At 42.9% G+C, this 21,683-nt stretch overlaps 1 long non-coding RNA gene across 1 annotated transcript in view; it reads left to right on the top strand.

Annotated features, from left to right (window-relative positions):
• LOC309534862 overlaps positions 1 to 19,607 on the top strand; it is a 35,096-nt gene extending 15,489 nt beyond the window's left edge. Inside the window, exons 2-5 of the long non-coding RNA XR_014220901.1 lie at positions 14,425 to 14,561; positions 16,980 to 17,074; positions 17,602 to 17,928; positions 19,406 to 19,607. This is a non-coding gene — a long non-coding RNA (uncharacterized lncRNA). The remainder of the gene's footprint in view (positions 1 to 14,424; positions 14,562 to 16,979; positions 17,075 to 17,601; positions 17,929 to 19,405) is intronic.
• Positions 19,608 to 21,683: the final 2,076 nt, after the last annotated feature.

Below are 21,683 nucleotides of genomic sequence, written 5' to 3'. Positions count from 1 at the left end.
TGACAGTAAGAGCTGTTCGACAGTGGAATTTGCTGCCAAGGAGTGTGGTGGAGTCTCCTTCTTTGGAGGTCTTTAAGCAGAGGCTTGACAACCATATGTCAGGAGTGCTCTGATGGTGTTTCCTGCTTGGCAGGGGGTTGGACTCGATGGCCCTTGTGGTCTCTTCCAACTCTATGATTCTATGATTCTATGTGTTAAGAACTTTGCTTCAGGATGAGAACAGAAATCATGCTCCAGCGGTGCAGCAGCAGCAGGAGGCCCCATTAACTAAAGTGGTGCTTCAGGGAAAGAACAGTTTCAGGTTAAGAACAGACCTCCGGAACAAATTAAGTACTTAACCCGAGGTACCACTGTATTGTGTAAAGGCTTCAGATAACGAAATAGGGAAATTAATAGGCTTCCCTGGAAATAAAAGATCCAAGGTTTGTATAACTTTAAGTGAGCTTTCAGCACTGATTTATTGGACAGCATCCTTCTCACATGCAGTATGATGCGGAGCCACAGGCAGGAATCTCAAGATGGTTGAAGACAAAGCATGTTGATTCCTAGAAAGGGTGGGCAGTGGATGCGCAAAGGACTCAGCATTCAATCAGAGAGGATCTTGGAAAATTGCTCAATCTAGTTCATAAGCAGTAAGCACTACTTAGCACTGTTCAGGAATGCAGTGAGCTAGCAATGCCCTCTTGTAGGACCCTTTTGTGATTGGGTGGACTGGAGATGTTACCTGTCTGGATGTAAATATGTGGTACCCCAAGCGAAGTGGCACTATTAAATCTCACTTACTCTACTTTTTATGCGCTAGACCTTACCAAAAGATAAACAGAATTGTGATCCACTAGATCAGAATCTATGCATGTCCATTAGAACAAATTTGCTGGTCGCTCAACGAGGCTTACCTATCCATAGCGCATAATAGGGACCCCATGTGCTCATAGTCTTTGGTCACACAGCCATCTATTTTTCCTTCCATTGGACACATGAGGTCTATAGATTTTGGATAACCATACAAATCAGAAGTCACACTCTCTGTCACCAGAGCTCATACATAAATACAGGCACAAACACATATATTATAGAGGGGCAGGATCTTTTCTTCCCACCTCATAGCCAGGATTTGTGATTTATAATTGTAGGGAGAAAACTGAAGTGGAGACTGTGATGTGTGGGATTTTAATTATACAGAGCCCAGAAGTTTATAAGAGATACGCATGGCATATATAGAACGTTGAGAACACTTAACTTTGTAGTGGAGAAATCTAGCTCAAGTGGTGACATTTTAGGCTTTTGTGTTATTATCAACAAAGAAATAGGTGACCTTCACTGCTTCTTTTGTTCTCTCCATATTACTTTGCACATGCTGCTATTTTAATAGGTCTCTTTACATCATCCTCAGCACCATGAGTCAGAGAGCCCTCTCACTCCCACACGATGCATTGCACAGAGTATTGTTGAACTTCTGGAAAGCTAGTGATATTTACAAAATGGACCATTCCTCACCAATTCCCTAGATATCTTCTGGGAAATCAAATCTCTGCCTAATAACAGCCTGCTTATTATTATTTTCTTTGGTGTATTGTGATACACACACTGCTGAAATGATAAATGTGCTTGGCATATAGTGAAGACTGACTTCTACTTTGGCTGTTCACAGACTCTATCCATTCAAAATACCCAAAATTAAAGTTGATATTTTATATTGGTTGAAAATAGATGTTTCCCGCCTTCCATTAAATATTCCCATAATGTCAATGGAGGCTGCTGTAAAATAAAAAAACAAAACAAAGCAACACAAAACCCTATGCCATTCTTCTCGATACTTCTTTGACTCATTTAGGTTTTCTTTTCTCAGTCATTTATTTTTCCACAGGCTCCTCTGGCATACCGTGCTTTCTTTTATTGGCTTGTGACCTGTTCTTATCTGAATAATGTGGGCCAACACTTTAGGGTGCGTATGAGTTTGTCTATGGAAGATGTTACCTTAGGGTGAGGATTGGGACCTCTTGTATCTTCACAGTTAACTAATTCTGTAATGCCACTTGGTTGTCATAAGTAAGCTGAATCTCTAGAAATGCAAGGAGTGGGACAACCACTGGTGATTTATGAATGCTGCTCTAATTGCAAGACAGAAACTTGAAATTCAATTTTTTTCTTTAAATCCCATTTTATTGGAGTAGGACTAGCATCAGCACAGGCACTCTGGGGCAGCTGCTAAGGGTCCCATGCCTGGATAGGGCCTGCTATGTTGACACCTGCCTACACTTTCCCTTGTGGCTGCCATTTTGTTTTCTCCACAGTGCCCCTGATGTTGCATTGGCCCAGTGTGTATTGTAAGAAAAATGAAGTGATTCCGTGATTCCTCTAGGTTACGTCTGAGGAACATTCCTGCTCCTTACAGTATGAAATCACCCCTCACATATCTGCCACACAAGAATATAAATCCTTCACTGAGAATCTTAAGGTGTGCAGCCATATGGAAGGAGGCCCACACATAACCCTTTGCTGGACTGAAATGAAACTGTTTCACCTACGGCTGGAGGAAGAAGTGACTGAGCAGGGCTTTAGGACCTAGCTGCTGCTGCTGCTGCTGCTTCTTCTTCTTCTTCTTCCCCTCCTCCTCCTCCTCCTCCTCCTTCTGATACTTCCCATTACAGCTAGGTTCCATGTCAGCTATGGAGGATGTCTGGTCCATCACATTTTTGGACTGCTGTTCTGATCTTCCCTGAGCACTGGCCATGCTGCCTAGAGCTGATGGAAGTTGAGAATACATTAATATCTGGAGGGCCACAGGTTCTCCACCCCTCTTCTATATAATCTCAAGCTTTAAGTCAGCTCTTCCACTTATACAGTGTGCTGTAGGTATACCTGCAATTCTAAACTTAGCTGTTCAGGGCACCTTCAGAAGGCAGCTTCTAGCTTTGGTTTGGGTGTTTGCATGACACCAACTTAGCAGGCACTTTCAAACTGTGGGCATCTTGTTTACTCGACACTTTATGACTTTTTCAGCTACGTAGACTGCCCAGCCCCATGCTGGCAGTGGCCCGTGGTATGGAAAAGCCGAGGCAGATGGGAGAGCAACAGGGAACAGAGGCCTGGGACAAGTAAACAGCAGGAGCTGGATGTGTACTTTCAAAATAGCTGTCTGGCTGTACCATGAGTCTCTATAGAGAGAAAGTGGGGGGGGGATACTTTAATAGAAGCAAATAACGCAGCAGGCATGAAGATAAATGGTGTGAATTAGCATACTCTGCTCAGAGAAGTCCACCACATTAACATATCCCCGTTTCACTTGCAAATGAAAAATGACATCAAATTACATTCATTTTCTCCCTGCACTTTGTGCTAAGAAGATACTGCTTGCTGGGATGGAATGGGCAGAATCAGTAGTGGGATTTCAAAGTTAGCCCCAATTCTCTTCAAAGCTATGGAGAACTTCAAGCTTCTGAATGCTTAGGCACCACGTTGTAGTGAAAATAAATACCATCCCACTGACTCTTTCAACAGTTGCCTCCCCTATTGTTCATTACCATAAGCTGATGCTGGGACAGAAACAATTGCTATCATTTTAAATCCCCCTTTCTACGTTGTGCTTGCATATAAACTGAAATAAAAGAAAAGAATGTTTGTTACACTAGGGAACTTTTTTTTATTCCCCCCCAACATTTATGTTTGAAACCTATTATTATTTGTGTTGTATGAGGTGAGTGGGAAGCAGATAATTAAAAAGAAGTCGACCTCCGTTAGAAAAACATCTTAATAGCTGTCTCTCATGATTAATTCATTGAAACTGGACTCAGGATGAGTAATAGACAATGTCACTTCTTTATCTCTTTCCTCTCACAAGCTGCTGTCTTCTAAGTGAAGGCAGAAAGAAGTCGCTCTCTCTCTCTCTCTTTTTATTCTGACAGATGTGGATTCATGTTTTTTTGTGGGGGGTGTGCAGAATGGATAAGAAGCCACCTGTTTGCTTAAGCAAATGGTTGTTTTCCTATAATACATTTAAATTCAGAAAAATGTAGGCAGGGAAAAAGGTAAGTTACTAAGTTATTATGGAATCTGTGAGAAGGGCAGGGCTTTTTTTTCAGCCGGAACTCACTGGAACTCAGTTCCAGCACCTCTCAGGTGGGCGCCATTGTTGTTATAAGAAAACAAGGGAGGAGTTCATTGTCAGTCCCAGCACCTCTTTTTCTAGAAAAATAGCACTGGAGAAGGGTAGCATGAGAGGAAAACTAACTTTGGTTCCTTCTAGCACAAGCCCTTAAATTATCAGTTTCTGACTTCTCTTGCTGACAGCAATACATTGCTAGCGCTTAGAGAGCCAGGAAGAACCTTGGCATAGTGAGAGTTGCTGTATCTCTGGCCATCATTCTTTAGGGAGTACAGTGTCGTTAAGACAAGGCCATGTGTATTTTACCTTGGCTATGTTCAGAGAATACATAATTCTGTATTTGAATAACACAATATTCAGGACACCAAAAAGATTGCCATGTTAATGCATGTTTACCAGTTAACATTTTATTTATACATCACGAGTGGTTATTGTGTAACGAAGCCTTGGCTATTCCTCAGAAGTGTAACCGGCATTGCAAATAATATAATATAATATAATATAATATAATATAATATAATATAATATAATATAATATAATATAATATAATACTATAATTGGCATAAAAAGGGCTTGCACTTTGAGTTTTAGCATGGTTCCATTAGATGTGGAGCCAGTGTGGTTAAGAGCGGTAGTCTCGTAATCTGGGGAACCGGGTTCGCGTCTCCGCTCCTTCACATGCAGCTGCTGGGTGACCTTGGGCCAGTCACACTTCTTTGAAGTCTCTCAGCCCCACTCACCTCACAGAGTGTTTGTTGTGGGGGAGGAAGGGAAAGGAGAATGTTAGCTGCTTTGAGACTCCTGAAGGGGAGTGAAAGGCGGGATATCAAATCCAAACACTTCCCTCTTCTTCTTCTTTAACTGCTAAGCCATCTCACCCACGTTTGCAAGTGGCTAGAAGGGTGTTTAAATATTACACCAGCTTTCACGTACCGGCTGCTTTAAAGACTTTTCATTTATAACCAGCCCATTTACATGACCAGTCCCAATAAAAGTAGTGAGGAATGTACTCACATGAGTAAAGATTACTCATCTGAATATGGACATATTGCTAAAGAACTAAGTTTATAATTTATAATTATAAAATTTATAATTTATAATTATAATTCTGGGGTAGCCAATGTAGTGCCTGCCAAATGTTGTTGACTACAACTCCCATCAGCGCCAGCAAGCATGGCTGATGGTCAAGGATGATGGGAGTTGTAGTCCAGAACTAGCTGGTGGGTCCTACATTGGCTACCCTTGGCAAAGTTAACCCTCACTGTATCTGCTTCTGGGGCTCCTGCAAGTAGATAGAGGCTGCCATCAAATACACACTTACAGTACTTGGAAGTGACTCCCATGGAGCTCAGTTGGACCTACTGCAGAGCAGAGATGCAGAGATCAAGCTGCAATGTGAATTTATCTAATCCCCCTTTAAAGCTGTCTACACTGGACAACCATTGCCACTTCTTGTGGAAGAAAAATGCATTGATCAGCTAGGCACTATGTGCAAAGAAATGCTTCCTCTTGTTGGTCCTGAATTTTCTACCCTTCAGCTTCCTTGGATGATGTTCTAGTATGATGAAAGATGAATAAAAACTCATCTCTGTTTGTTTTCACACTATGCATCATTCTATGCATACCTCTATCATGCCTCACCCTTTTTCTGAACTAAATAGCCCCAAATGTCGTAACCTTTATTCACAGTTGTTCCAGCACCCTGATAATTTTGATTGTCTTCTTCTGCACCTCTGCAATATCCTTTTTCGAGGAGAAACTGAATTCCAATCCAGTTTAACATGGGTCAGGGCTTTCCCCGCTCTGCCAGACATGCTTTTATGTATTTGTATCTAGACGTAGGTTGCCACTCTGTATGGCATCCAATCATTAGTCTGCCTAGCTCAGCCCTAGTCTTCCCTAACCTGGTGCTCTCCAGATGTTTTGGCCTTCAGTTTCCAACACCCCTAATTATTGACCATGTTGGCTTGTGCAGATGACAGCTGGAGACCAACAACATTTAGAGGTCCCTTGGTTGTGGACCAGCAGCTGATCTCCAGGGTTTCCTACCAGCTCTATTTGAAGTTTCCAGGGCTTGCATCTTGGACCCCTGCATGCAAAACATGTTCTCTGCCACTGAGCTCTTCCCATGTGTGAACTGCATTATTAGCCAAGCATACTTCTGCAAATAATTTAATGAGCTTGAAGACATCCATCCCTTCCTACTGTGAACTAGTGAGGTTAGCAACCTTTCAGGTTAGAGTCTTTACTTGCCGGTGTGGGTTAGTGATCCCTCGAGGAAAGAATCAGCTCAGTGAGATAATATGAGCAGGCCAAGGAGGCCTCTGCCTCCTAGCAGAATTGCCGGATCACAGTAATTACTGTGGCAGAATTTACCCTTCTATGCAAACTTTAAAGGCCCTGGAGCCAATTCAGAGCACTATAAAATAATAACGGTGCAGTTTTCTCCCTCCAAAGGGTCAACCTCCATGGATCCTTTGTAATGCAGCATCACTTTTAACTCAACCACCTAGGCCTTAGGCTACCTAGTAAAATCAAATGCAAACAACCTTTTATTGCTGTTTCCAAATTACTGTAGACGTTTAACTTGATGCTGCTGAGTGAATTCCAGTCACAGTAAGTAGTTTTAGCATTCCATATAACAACCAGTGGGCTTCTTAGCATTCTGCTAAGGAAAGGAAACAAGTGCAGTATTCCACGTTGGGAAAATGCTCTAACCGGGATTGCAAGCTGTGGGCTACTGTTCTGATAATACTCCACAGGATCTATATGCGGCCCCCCATATTCACATGCAGAACTGCTCCTGGGGATAAGGACAGCAGCATTTTTAGTTTGCCATGTCCGAGACAATTTGTGACCTACAGTGGAATGGAGCTGTGCCTGGTAGGGTGAGGGAAGGGGAGAGAAACTGGGCAAGATTGCAAACTGCAACTGTCTGCTGGACTTGGAGAGTCTTGTCCCTCTTGCCAGTGCTAGATATTGGGCTTTACGGTTCCAGCGGTGCCCTGTGCAATGCCAAAATCTAGTGCCCCCTGCCTCTTGCCTTCCATTGTTCGCCATTGCTGCAGCACCCCCTGTGGCGCCCTTTTAGCTCAGTGCCCAGTGCAGGTGAACCGGTTGCACTCCCATAAATCTGCCTCTGCTCTGGCTGGCTTTATGCAGTAAGATAGACTTAGAAGGGGGGCGGGGGCAGACCTAGAGGAAGACTACTTCCCTCTTCGTCTTTTTTATGCAGCTCATTGTTGTCAGAGCACAATGGGAAGGTGTAGCAGCAGCAAATGTGGTGTAGTAGTGAGGGTGTCAGACTAGGACCTGGGAGACCAGGGTTCAAATCCCCACTCAGCCATGCCCCAGGAAGTGGTGGGCTCACCTTCTCTGGAAGCATTTAAGCAGATGCTGGAAAACTTTCTCTCAGGTATGTTGCTGCCTCCTGCATTGCAGAACCTGCATTCAGCAGATCGCAGTAGATCAGGGGTAGGCGACATGGGGCCCTTCAGATATTGTTAAACTACATCTCCCATGAGGCTCACCAAAGGTGAGGTGTGATGGGAGTTGTAGTCCAGCAACATCTGAGGAGGCACTACATTGGCTCCCGTAGACTAGGTGTTCTCCAAGGTCTCTTACAGCTCTCTGATTTAATGAAACTTGACTATGAGGCTGTGAGGATAAAAGAGTGCAAACCATCCAGCAATTTTTGAGAGTATACGAGTGGAACTATGTACTATGTTCCAGGTGAAGAAACGGGATACATTTACATAATGGCATTTCGGTCGTTTGACTCTATTTTCCACCCCATTGCATCATGGACTTTTGTTTGTTGCTTTTATCCACTGTAGCTCAAATTCTTTACAAAGCTGTCCCCCGTGAGGTCCAGCCATGTGCACTAAGCCCCGGCTTAGCCTTCCGTCTTGTGAACACATTCTTGCATTATTTATATACTTTGCAATGCAAATGGGAGAGCTGCCTAAGCACGTGAAAACCCATCCGCTCCAAATCTGCCTTTCATCACCTTTCTTTGCTTATTCCTATTGGGAGGCAGTAAACCTGGCCGCTTAAATAACTGCAGAGAGTTGCTCTTCTCTTCTCTTTTCCGCGTTATGTATTTCCTCATTGGACAGATGCTGATGGAAGGAACACAGTTCTGCCAGTACAGTATGATGGGTCACAAGGCAGTAGTTGGCCGTTGATTTATGGAGTCCTTTCTCAGATGGCAGAAAGAATATGTGCAGTGGGTAAAGTCACAAAGCTTTTAAGTCTTTGCTGCTGGTAGCATTTGTTGCAAGAAGTGTGTGTGTGTGTGTAGAGACATGTGTACCTGGCAACTGGAGGAATTACATGTCTCAGAAAAAATATCTGCATGAGGTCATTTCCTTTCAGAATGACAATTATCTAGGACAGGGATAGAAAATCTGTAGCTCACCTGATGTTTCTGGACTAAAACGCCAAGGGTCACTAACCATTGGATTTGCAGGCTGGGGCTGATGGGAGTTGGAGTCCAACAGCGTCTGGATGGCCACCCCTTGCTTGGGATGTTTGAAAAGAGCTTTTCATAAGTTTTTAGGAGGAGAAGTATCCACTTATTTATGTGGGGCATGTGGTCTATGGCTTAGGAAAGGAAGCAGAACCAGGACATGGTCAAGAAGCAGTAGCTGATAAGCTCCTCTTGCTAGGTGGTCTGGGAATAGATTGTACATGGAAGGGAGCCAGCATGGTATAGTGGCTAGAGTGTTGGACTAGGACATTAGAGACCAGGGTTCGAATCCTACTCAGCCTTGAAGCTCATCGGGGAACCTTGGACCAGTCACCAACTTGCAGCCCAACCTACTTCCTGCCCGGAAACCTATGTCCCCACTGTGAAAGGACGTGTGGATCCAGAATTGGCCTCCACAGTCACCAACGGACGCACCATTAAGACCGTGCTCATGGAAGACAATCTGACTCGGCTATCACCAAAGAAGAAGAAGAAGAATGTGGAGAGAGGGAGAACCTTGTATTCCACCCTGAATTCTTGGAGGAAAAGTGGGATATTTTGTTAATCTCTTTGGGATTCCTTGTGGGAAGTGATTGATAAAGGACATTATTAATAATAATTTCATATCAATGTCATAATAAAATGAAATATGGCAATGTTGCCTTTGGTCGCCAATGGGGGAAGGAGCCCAATCCATTATTCTGGAGGCTAATGTAGGCAGCAGGTTTCTTGAACACAATAAGAGGGTAATGTATAAGTGAGCCTCAAATAGGCAAACAGAATAATTTGCATATTAACAATGAGTCTCGGGGGAGGAAAGCCCTTGGCCAAGGCTGGGATGAAATCCCCTCCCCTCATGAAACTGTTGTCCCATTGCAAAAACAGGGTCCCATTTTCTGCTGCTTTCCTGAGTGAAATAACTTTTTGGAAGGGGGTTGCTGCTTATATTGAGCCTTGCCAGGAAGTATGGCCCACAGGAAACTGTGGAGACAGCTGTGAACTGCCCCTTGGTTCCCATGCTTCCCATAATGCCTTGGGAGTGTCGCAGTAATGTGGCATCACTCCCAAGGCATTCCTGCAAGTGTGGCAGGTGAGAATTTGTCCAGAGAAAGACTTACATTGCTGTGAGTGGTGTGTTGTGTTGTTTTTTAAAGTTTAAACAGCAAGAAAAATTGTAAAACCTTTGGCCCTGACCATTGCCATATTCCAAGGCTATTCAGAATTAAGCTGGTTCAGTTCAGCATTTCAGAGTTTTGAATTCAAATAAATTTGACCTTCAACAAAACTGGACATTTAATTACTTAATTAATTATCCTGCCCTTCCTCCCAAAGGAGCCCAGGACTACAAGCACACTCATAATAAAACTATTTTTAAAAGAAGTGTCCCCCCCCCAAAAAAGCATTCTAAAAACAGTATTACTTAAAAACATTCTCTCATCTAGTGATCTCTAGGTTACCAGGAACAGTGTATTTCAGCTATGAAATGCCTGGGTGAACAGGAATATTTTCAAATTCCTCCAGAAAGTCACTAATGAGAAAAACAGATGCATGTTAGCAGGGAGAGCATGTACACTTTCCTAAGAAGTATAAAAGTCATACATAAAAGTATTGTCAGAAGACTTTATTCTTGAGTATTATGAGAAGACCACATACCTTCAGAATGCAGTGTGAGCAAAAAGTTACATGGCTGCATTCCTGTTAGGTCCATTTGTTCATCGGAGTAAGCCCCCCCTCCTTTTACACCAATAAAAAATACATTATGTTCCCCACCACCACCCCATAGAGCTCTCCAGTCTAGCTGCTAATGTTTAGCAATTCCAATGCTAATGCTCCAATGCTTAGAGAGCTCCAGTTTGCCTAATAAATAATATGTGACTAAGGGCACTTGTTGATTGAGCATTCTTCTTGATATGTTTGCACAAAGTTTGCAGGGAGGCTAGATGATGTTGGCTGTTCGTTGAGCATTTGTCCTGATTTGTTTGTGGATAGGTTCCATGGCATAGCCTCAAGCGGTTGTAATTTCACCTTTCCCAATCACTTCCCTAACTGCAAACTGTCCAGTTTGGAGGTAGTGGGGATGGCTCTGTTGTGCAAGAGTGCCAAATCAGCTTTATTTGTGCAACCTAAATTTGCTGGTATGTGATTGAATCTCACCTGAAGTCCCATGAGTCTGGAAGTGCCCCGTGACTTTGTAAGAATAATAATCCTCCTTGTCTAAGGTTACCAGATGTCCCTGTTTCTCAGGGACAGTCCCTGGATTTACAAATCAGTCCCCTGACAAAACCCTATCATTCCTACTGAAGTTGAAAACTGTCCCTGGATTCATTGCAAAAAATCTGGTAACCTTATCCTTGTCAGAAATGCCTGGAAGTGCTAAGTATGGATCATATCTCAGTAACAAACAAATTCATAGAGGACAGGCCTTTCTGGTCAAATGATGTTAGGTGATGGGGACAAACAACAGGGGAGGCTCTACTTCTGAGTTTTGCAAAGGCTCTTGGCTGGCAAGGAAAGAGAATACTGAACTAACTGCACCTTTGGCCCAATCCATTAGGGTCCTGCTTAGGTTATTAATCCAGGATTGGGGAACCTGTGGTCCTCCAGATGTTGTTTGACTCCATCTCCCATCATCCCTGATCACTGGACATTCTGGCTGAAGCTGATGGGAGTTGGAGTCTGACCACACCTTGAAGGCTTTAGGGCTCCCAATCCATGTTACAATGAAACATTATGAAAAATGTTTTGGAGTAAACTCTGGAGTAAATCTGAATACCTGCAGTTCAGCTTACAGTGTTAAACTGCAACCTATCATATACCCCATGCTGCTGATTACACCCCAAAGAGCAGAAATGTGAATGCTAAGTTAGTTTTTCAAAAGACTCGACTTTCACAACCATCTCAGGATAATATTAATCTGTACAGAGAAAAGGGATGAAAATGAAACCCGCCTGGAGGGAACAACACATCTTCAGCCATTATTGCCAAATCAATTCCTACTGTTGCTTAATCATGAGTAATCAGAAACCAAATACTTCAGCAATCTCTTCACAAGCGTGGAAAAATCGGAGAGCTTGAAATGAAAAAAAAGCTGATGACAAACACTCGCTGAAGGAAGCTGCTGTTAATAAATGGGAAGAGGCGGGAAGACGTCAACAACGGGGAGAAGGAATGTGATTCAAGAGCACACCCAGGGGCAGAACCAAATTGACTCACAAAGTATTATGAAGATCCAGCAAGGGGCAAAAATTTTCATCAGAAGCAATTGTAGACGGTGCTGCCTGAATGGGAGAATTAGACTTGGAGATATACAGAGTAGAAGAACCAAAGCTGCATCTTTGATTCCTTGCACATCTTTCTGCAGAAAAGGCAAGGCAGCTAAGCTCCACCGCATGAGGTTGGATGAGTATGCAGATGAGAACTGCTTCACACCAATTAGTCATATCTCCCAGCCCACAATAAAGTCTGAGGCAGGAGGGAGGAGGAAGCGCTCAGACAGTCTATGGAGGGGTGAGTCTTGCTGCTGTGATGTGAACACAGCAGAGATGGTGACAAGAATGGCTTGTGCTAATCTGCACCCTGATAGGCCTGCACAGCTATCAACCACAGCAAACTTCAAGCATACAGTACGACTACCAAGATGGACCAAGGTGAAAGGTTAAAGTTATTGTGACTTTTTTTTTTGTATTGGATTGTTATTACATGTGTGATCTTTGCTGTCTTACTTTGTTGTTTCTTCAGCTTGTAAATCGCCTTGTGTATAGTAATACAGAAAGGCGGTATACAAATGAAAAGCGAAATGAAAAATGAAAGGAATGAAAAGTTCAAGACTGTGGCTCTGTACATAGGCTTCGTTTAGATTTCACTGGCTGCTACATGAGACCCTGGCGTCTTGGATGATTAGATTAGAAGAAAACATGAGGCTATCAAAATAAAGAAATGTTAAGGAATGCAGAGAAGACAATAAAAAGTGCAATCATGCCTTTATTGAACAGTTTTGGAAAACAAGCACTGGGATGTGTCAGGCTGTCCATCAGGGCTCTGCACAGTTCCTCCCAATCTGGACCTCTGATCTGGGGCCCTGGATCAGTTTGGGGGACACCCAACTGGAATCCAGCCCCAAAATCAAGGAAGGCACTTGTAAAGAAGCACCCTGCAGCTGGCAGGATTGAATTCTCTGCACACCAGCTGGTGAGGAGAGGATGTTTCAGTCCTGCTGAGATGTGCTTCCACAGCAGATTCCCTGCAGGGTAAGGCACTGGGGCTGCCTGTCTCCTCCTCTTCCCACCCCATGCGTGACAGCTCTAGATTGGGCTGAGCAGCAAGACCTAGGGAATAACAAGGATCTTTCCAACTGATTTGGGCAAAGCATAGAGGTCCTAAAATCAGCTCTGTTCAATTTTGGATTTGGGCTTTGGCAATACCTTAGGTGAATAATTTCTGAAGAAGCAAGAATTCTTGCTACACTTCCTCTCCAGATATATTAATCCAATGCTAGCATCTTACATAGGTTCACCTATGTAAGTAATGGGATTGATATAAAAGATGGGAAAGTCCATCCTGCTGATGAACAGAAGAGGTTTAAAAGCACCCTTTCTCATGCTTTCTCTGCTTGCTGTTCCTCCAGCTCTGCTTCACATGCTTCCATGCAGCTGAAGGCCACAGGATGCTGGCCCACAGCCCTGGATGGGTAACTTTGAACTTTATTCCAAAATGCTAATAAGCTGGGGAACTTAGAAATTCTGTTTCACCAACTCGATCGGCTGGAGGAAGTTAGAAGGAGGCCAACTCATCAATTAGCATAGGAAGTAACAAAAGCTGAGTGCTTTGCCAAGGCAACTGAGATGCTATTATTATGCCAGCTTCAAACTATATTTTCTATTGATGTATTACATTGCTTTGCATCTTTTCATATTCACAGCCAAGTGGTTATTTAAAGCTCTGTGCCAGACCAAGAAATAAATAAGTAACCAAGAGCCGAACGGCATGCAACGTTAGTTACATGCAAGCCATGAATATTTTGAAGTTTTTAGAACTCAATCCAGAACATGCTCTTTTTAGCATGCATTGGGGGCCATGCTAAATATCATCGCCTCTTTACTGTTTTTTGCCCCCTAAAAGTGTTGTTTGCTACAAACAGCACACAGGGAGGTGTTTGTAGACCACTGGCCCATCTAGGTCTGCACTGTCTACACTCCAGGGTTTCAGAGTGGAATCCCCAGTAATTCTGCACATTCTCCAATCATTATGCAGTGTTTACATAACATTTCCATCAAACGGGTGTAAGCCTCACATTCCATAGGCCCAGCATGATTTTCTGTATTGAGGAAACTTCATGGGTGCCATCGATTGTCTTGATTTTGCATGGCAGACAATTGCAATACCTTAACACCGAAATGCACATTCTCCCTAGTGGCACGAATTCCTCAAAATACAAAGTTCTTCTGGAATATACACTGACTGGGGTCGATAGGACCTGGGGTCTTCTCAATATCTGGAGGACAGCAATTTGCGGAAAGCTGGTATGTATAAAGCAAAATGAAGCAGGCACCTCTTTTCACCTAGGTTGCAGTAGCCTGGGCTGGTAATAGTAAATATTCTGAATCTTGGAAATGCATTTTGAATTTCTAAGGGCAAAGTGGTAATTGGCATGCTGAAGGGAGATGTAGAAATAATTGCTTGATAATGCCTGAAAAGACATTCTCTGTATAGAGCAGTTGCAGAGTGACAGCGGAAGGTCTCCAAGCAACACTGCTGAGTGCATTCCAAGAACAATCGGCCATTATTTTAAAAAAGCATGCTCTCAGGGCTGGCTCAGTTCTCAAATCAAGCATTTAAAATGTTTTCCAGCTTCTCCACAGCCTTGCTCTGTGGCACTACTACCAGATGCACCCCCCAAGCATGGCACAGCTAAGAAGAGCCCCGTTGAATCAGGCCAGCCCATCCAGCAACCAGTTTCACACAGCGGCTAGCAAGGGAGTCTTAAGGTGAGCTCTGTGTCATGGAGAAGATTCCAGAAGTGTTCAGCATCCCTCACCCTCCCCTGTTTTGTATTCAAACAGCCTCATTTCTCCCTGACACTTTATTTATTTATTTAGGGTTTGAGTTTATATATATATTAAAAAGAGGATTAAGTTGATAGGTCATTTGCTCCTTCACACACACACACACACACACACACACACACACACACACACACACTATATGTTTCATATATGTTCTGGCTACTGGTCAACCCCATTGGTCCTCATATCATCCACAGCAGAGTCCAGTGAATGAGAGGAGGAGGAAGACGAAGAGGAAGACTAAGAGCCTTATTCAATTTTGCTTATATACGTAATGGCCAGTAACATAATGCCCGCCTGTGTTGTGAGTTAACCTGTATGTGCTGCCAACTTCTTGCCTGGCATTTACTCTCAGTTTCTCGCTCTTTTTTCCCGCAGTCTTAAATTCAGCCCTCCACATTTCCACACCAGTTTGTGATTTAAAAACAAACAAACAGCCACAAGCATTCATGAAAATTCAGCAACATTTTAATCAAATGTCTCTTAATATACATGTTCTTATTTTTAATTTTGCCTAATATACCCATTTTTGGAAGCAAAAAATTATATGATCCATTTTTATATGCTGTTTTCTCTAGCAAATGCATTGTTATAAGTACCCCATCCTGTCTTTCAAATGCACACTTTGCATAATTCAGGGCAGAAAAGTAATTACCTGATGCCAATCAGTCATGAAACCATGCTATATTTTTGGAGTTTTTTCTTGTTTTAAAAAAGTTTATATGCTTTTAAAAAATGTAATATGGACCATTAAGCATCTCCCAAGAAGATCTTTTCCAGGCATATATATCATTTGTTTCAGTCAAAACTATTTTTCATTTTGCCATTTCTGAATACATTTCGTATAATATACTGCACAAAGATATGAGTGGGAAAGATCCATAGCCTATGTGTACCAATGATGCATGGAAACTATTAAGCCCTCTCAGGAGTGAACAGAAATATCATCAGTATCCTTCAGTGTGAGAAATTGGATTTACTTTACTCCCTAGGTAGCACGTCTACGAGGCAGCTGCATCCTGATCCGGTGCATGGGAATAGGTGTAGTAATTCATTCAACATCATGTTCGTAAGATGGAATCTGTTACTTGAAAACACCACGCTCTAGACTGTCAAACTAAAGGCAGGTGGTGGGGATAAGAAATCATATCACATCTAGCGCTTAATTTTTATTTTTTTAAAAAAAGTTTGGGATCAGGTCTGCCGGGAACCTTTAGTGTTGTCTCCAACTAAGTTTCCAACGCAGAATAGACCCATTGAAATAAATGTCCCTAACTTGGTCCTGTTTATAATTTCAGTAGGTCTACTCTGAGTAGGACTAGCATTGAATAAAACCCACCCTTAGCTGCCCAGTAGGTCCTACGCCTTACTTCTAAGTGGGTGGGATTCAGGCTGCTCCTGTTCAGCAGGCAGAAAGCATTCTTGCACACCTAGAGGGACATGACTTTCTTGTTACACTTGACATATTACAAGAGTGATTCCTTGTACTGAGAACAGATTGTAGAAGTGAGCCCTTAATGAGTTCAAGCATGCCCAGTCCTTGGGCTAGCAGTGCTGGGTGAATCTTCAAGGATCATCTTGTCCAGGCCTTTGTATGTCAAATTACTCTAGACAGGTTTCCAAGGCCCAGATTTCAAGACAGCTCTGGCCTTGTTCAAACTAACCGTTTCATAGGAGATGCAGGCAAATGCCACCCACTTCTTTGGCATCTTGGGGCTATCCACCCTTCCAACTTCTAGGCACGGGTCTGAGACGTTCTTCTTTCGTCCCGCTGCTTTTCCTGGGAAAACCTGCTGTTTACTGCTGAATCGGAACAAACGTCCACCAGGTTTTCTGCAGATGGACATTTGTTTCAATTCAGCAGTAAACCTCGGGCAAAGTGGCAGGACAAAAGAAAAACCTCCTGGACCTGGAAAGCCATGGAACAAAGGGAAGAAATTGCGGGACAAAGGGAAATGTCCCCAATTTAATCTCCAGCCGATCTTGATCTCCTCCTTTGACCTCCATCTGACTAAATGGGCATGGCATCCTTTGGGCCTGCTTGTTATGTGCACACTAGTCAGTTGTGCCAAATGCAGTTTTGGGTAGCTGGGTTACAAAACCTGTCTCCTCTTCACGTTACCAGCAATAGTTCTGTTACTGTTAGTCTGTTGATCTAAATGCAGATTAAAACGTAAATCGGTTTAAATTATGAGACTTAAAGAAAGAGGCGGAGAGGGAAGGTGTTTTAACCACCACCACCAGCAGTAGCACCAACTTTTCATTTCTTTAAAAAAACCATAGGTTTCAGCCTAAAGGTGTTCTTACATGATTTCACTAAGGATTTTGCTCCAAGTTTAGGCTCCCAAAACATGTGCCACACCACTCCAAACAGTTCCCAACTCTCAGAAGCATCACTGGGGGACAGGTATGTGATAGAGACCTGCAGGAGGAAGGTAGGTCTGTTACCATAGGTAGTTTTGTGTGATTTTTGGTTGCAATTCCTTGCATTGTATATTATTTGTGGTTTTTTGTGTGCAATGCTTTAGGCATGGCTCACCACGGAAAAGCAACAAGCTAAGTTCTTTGGACACATGAAAGTGCTACACAAATGCTTCTTTCCCCCATTATCATCTTCACCATCATTCTATAATAATGTAGCCAATTTTGCACAGGTGAAAAGCATTTGGCTCTTTCCCCGCCGGCCTGTTTGTATGCCCTTTCCTGTCCCCCACTTCAAATCAGGCAATGTTGTGCAGGGAGAATAAAATTGAAGGAGACACAAAGACCATTAGAATCACTGAAGAGCACCTGTCCCCCCCTTTTCCCTATCCAATCTATTTTTTAAAATTCTATGTGGAAGGATAGTTGAGCTTTCCCCCCTTTAAGAGCTGCATCTCCTTGCTGCAAAGTTGCCCTTTTAAGGAGGATTTCATTGACTGCTCTCTAATTTGTATTTTTATGGTTTTATTGCACATGGTAGTTGTGCAATTTCAGTGAATCGCTGCTGAACCTGGATCAATGGAAGCTGCAGTGCTAATCGATGTCTCAAAGCAAATACCTTTTTGAAGCAGAACAATTCCACGCAAGCCTTGTTTACTACTCCCAAGAAGGTTAATCATTCTCCAGGGATTCAGCTCATCAATCCCCCCGCCGAAGCAAACTGACCCCTGCAGACATCAGCAAAGCACTCATTGAAATAAATCTCTGCAATCCCTGAGCCTGATTCTGTCCTCCTCGCTTACCCAGTGATCCTAAATACATCTGATGGAAGGCCGTCTCATTGATTCCAATGGATTTTTACCTCCAAGTAAGTGTGCTAAGGAGCACATCTTTAGTCTGCGTTTTCAAAGACATAACTCTATTGTCTTCATTACAAAACACTTGACCTTCACATAATGCAGACCACATGTCAAAAGTAATTTGATTCAATAAAAGATCCCAGTGACGGGTGAGTTATTTACTGGCTTTATTCTCTTGAATGTATTTTCTGGTGACTTCAGGGTAGCTTGCTTTTTTCGGCAATGCATGCTCTGCCTTTGACTTGCCCTGAGAAAAGAGACGCATGAAGGTTTATGAAAGTTTGATGCCGGAAATTTACTCTTCCCTTCCCTTGAAATATTATGAATTTAATCAAATGTTGCCTGTAGGTTGTTTATTGTACTTTTGTTACCGTGCCCTGCATCCAGCAAGTTGAACTTTATAGGAATATTGCCAAGGGTAAAGACTGATGGCTTTATAATATGTTTTGAAGTTATCATGCCCACATTGGATTTTGTGCTGTATCTTCTGCATATTTACTGCAGGAGTTAAGACTGCATCCTAAAACTCTCTCTAGAATAAGAAGGGACCACACATCTCTAGCCAGCTAGTAGATGGTGACTTGGAAAAGGAGGTAAAGGATGGCATGCCAAGGCTCCATTATCAATCTCCTCCCCAAAGTGAAATGCTACTATGTCCCATGGATGTACAATGCCAACAAGGATAGGACATAGGGCATTCCACAAAAGGCTGAATGTGGTCAGAGGTCTAGAAACTGCCAATCCTTGTCTTTCATGCTGCCACAATCCACAGATATCATTTTGCTGTGCCATAAGGGAAACAAACAAACAAACAAACAAACAAACAAACAGCACTAGAATTCTTCTACTGCTTTCCTGTGGAACTGTCAGGTTTGCAAGTGCCATATAATATTTATTACACACATGCAAGAAATTGATGGTTTAGTACAGCAGCACCTTTTCTGTGTTGTTCATTGAATCCCATTTTATGCCTGCTGGAAACTCTTTTATTTAGGCAAGTCTACTCAGACATGTAATTTTATTATGTGCATTTGTTGTTTAAAACTAATGATTAAACTATGTTTTGATCATTTCATTATGTCTATTTGTTTTCAAAGTCTTTTGATTTTATCAGCATTTTCTCACAAGTATTTTATATTATTTTATGCAGACTGCTGACAAGGGTTTTGTTATTTATTAAGCAGGCTATAAATGCTGTCCATAAATAAAAATCGTGACAGTTGTAGTGCTATTGCTGCATCCCCGCAGGCCTGAACTGTGCTGCTCTTGGTAGACGTCTTGTTGAGTGAGAGATTTGGAGAGATGTTGGGAAATTATCAGATCCTGCTCTCTCCCTCCCTCCCCCCTCTCTTAAACAATTTTTATTGGTTTTTAAACTAAAATAACTATTAAACACGTATGCAGTTGTACAGCTAATGGTGTTTGCTTTATCCATTGTCTCTAGACACACACTTACACATTCAACATTTCTTTCTCTCTCTTGAGGTGGTAGACGATTTTGTCTACCTGGGCTCCACATAACCAGCAACCTCTCCATCAACACTGAACTGGACAAGAGTATTGGCATGGCAGCTACAGCAATGGCTCGCCCCTCCCAGAAGGGTATGGGAGAATGTGATGCTAATGATCAATACAAACATGAAAGTCTACCAGGCCAGTGTGCTGAGAACACTACTTTATGGTAGTGAGACATGGACAACTTACACTCACCAGGAGCAGCGCCCCTGGTTGCCTTCCACATGCTCTGCGTCAGGAAGATTTTGGGCACCACATGGCAGGACAGTCTCAAATAAAGAGGTGCTTTCCCAAGCCAACATTCCCAGTGCGTTTGCACTTCTGTCCCAGTGACGTCTGCGCTGGCTTGGTCTCTACAGCCAAAACAGGCACTGTAGCTCTCCAACGGTTTGACTTTGAGCCCTAAGGTTCCCTCTTCCATTGTTTCCTGAGACAGACGGGTGCGTTTTATGGCTATTTCAGTTAATAGATTGGAGAGGCCTACACAGAGCTCTGTTCAAGAACTCTGGGATTTATATAAGAGTGAGAACTCTTTAAATCCACCATCATGAAACTTAAGTTCTGAACTTCAGCTGAACTTCAGCTCCATCACTACTTGTAGGTGAAGAACAAAAAGTTTGTGCTTGAGAGAGGGCATGCAGAAGAATCACCAGAAGCTACGGTGGAGTTTTCAAAAGGATATCAGAATGCTTTCTTATTTATTTCAATCTCACCTATATTCCCAGAGTAGATCATGCCAGCAATGCTAGAATCGGGATCCAGAATTGATGGATGGGCAAGGTTGTATCCACATTTGATTTTTTATTTTGATTTTTTTAAAAAAAATCTTGTGGGGAGTTCACCTTTGCATAAATGTGGTGGTGAAATAGCCAAGTAATAGACATGAACATGTGACTAACAACCACCCATGTCTTTGCGAGGGAATAAACTCCACTCCCTTATAATAGGTATGTTTATCCTGGAAGTAGTGTTTGCACATAGTAAACATTATTTTGGAAATGCACTAAATCAGCACATTGGCTTCAATTATCTGGTCTGTATAGGCTGCTCAAGCCTGACCTGCTCATGGACTAATGTGGCTATCTCTTCCAATGATGGAGATCACCTATTCTTGCAGGGGGTGGCAGAAGCATGGTTGTGGAAATCAGAACAATCCACCACCTTTACAAAACCACCAAAAACTTCTCTGGACAAGGGTTATACTGACATGTCCATTTTTCTCATCTTGCCAGAAAATATCCCCTGCAGCCTGGGGAGCACACGGTTGCTAGTCCTGAGCACGAGACATTCTTGAGAGATTCTGTGGGTTGGGTAGTATGGCTCTCAGTTGTCTCCCTGGTCACTGGTTCCCCACAAAAGGATGCTTTAAATGATGAAGAGGACAACTTCTTTCCCACCAAAAAGATAACCTGCAAGCGAGAAGTTGGGGCTTCAAGGATGAACAAAGGAGTATCTGCTCATTACTCCATTGCCTCTGAAAGATCCTATGTAAGGGGAATTGGGCTCTGAGGATGTTTGTCTTCAGAGCACAAAATCACCTCCACTCACTCATCTCCCCCACCTTTGAAGATCCTAATTTGTGCACTAATCCGTTGAACACTCAGGAGGGCTGATTCACACATGGACTGGGTAACTAAGTTATATACAGAGTGGGTCACAAGCGTGCACTTTGAACATGTTTGCTGTCTCTCAGCATACGTAGGGACTTCAATGTAAAGCCAGGCCTATGCAAAGAGGGTCTACTGGCTCTGTATCCTTGTCTCTTTTTCATTGCAGGTGGATTGTACATATCCACTTAAGCATTGCACAGATATTATCCTGAACCGTAACAATTTCCATTGCCAAGAAGAGGCAATGTCTGGGCTAGCTTCATGCTAGACTAAGGTCAGGGTTTTGGATAACCAAAAGGATTGGCTCAGAGTTCAGAAGCACAAGTTTCAGGACCATGGCCAGCAATCTGGCAGCTGAGAGCAGATTGGGTTGCATATCCATTATTGCTTAAAGGAGATGTATTGAAATCAATGAACATGACTACAATTTAGTTGGATACAGCTCATTGTCTCAGCACCAGATTCATAGTCTGGCCTGGAGGATTAAGACTGAAGCTCCCGCCCCCACTTCTGACTGCTGCAACAGACCAGTGTCCTTTGGTGCAGGAGTTGGTAACTTCTAGGTGGCAGGGTTTGGGGCTGTGGGGACATTGCGGATGGAAGCTCTGCAGGACTCTCAGAGGAATTGATAGCTCATT

The sequence above is a fragment of the Podarcis vaucheri genome (genome assembly GCF_965113315.1).
Source record: "Podarcis vaucheri genome assembly, chromosome: 6".
NCBI classification, from domain to species: Eukaryota; Metazoa; Chordata; class Lepidosauria; order Squamata; family Lacertidae; genus Podarcis; species Podarcis vaucheri.
The sequence above is the reverse complement of the archived record's forward strand: the minus strand, read 5'-3'. Positions and strand labels throughout refer to the sequence as shown.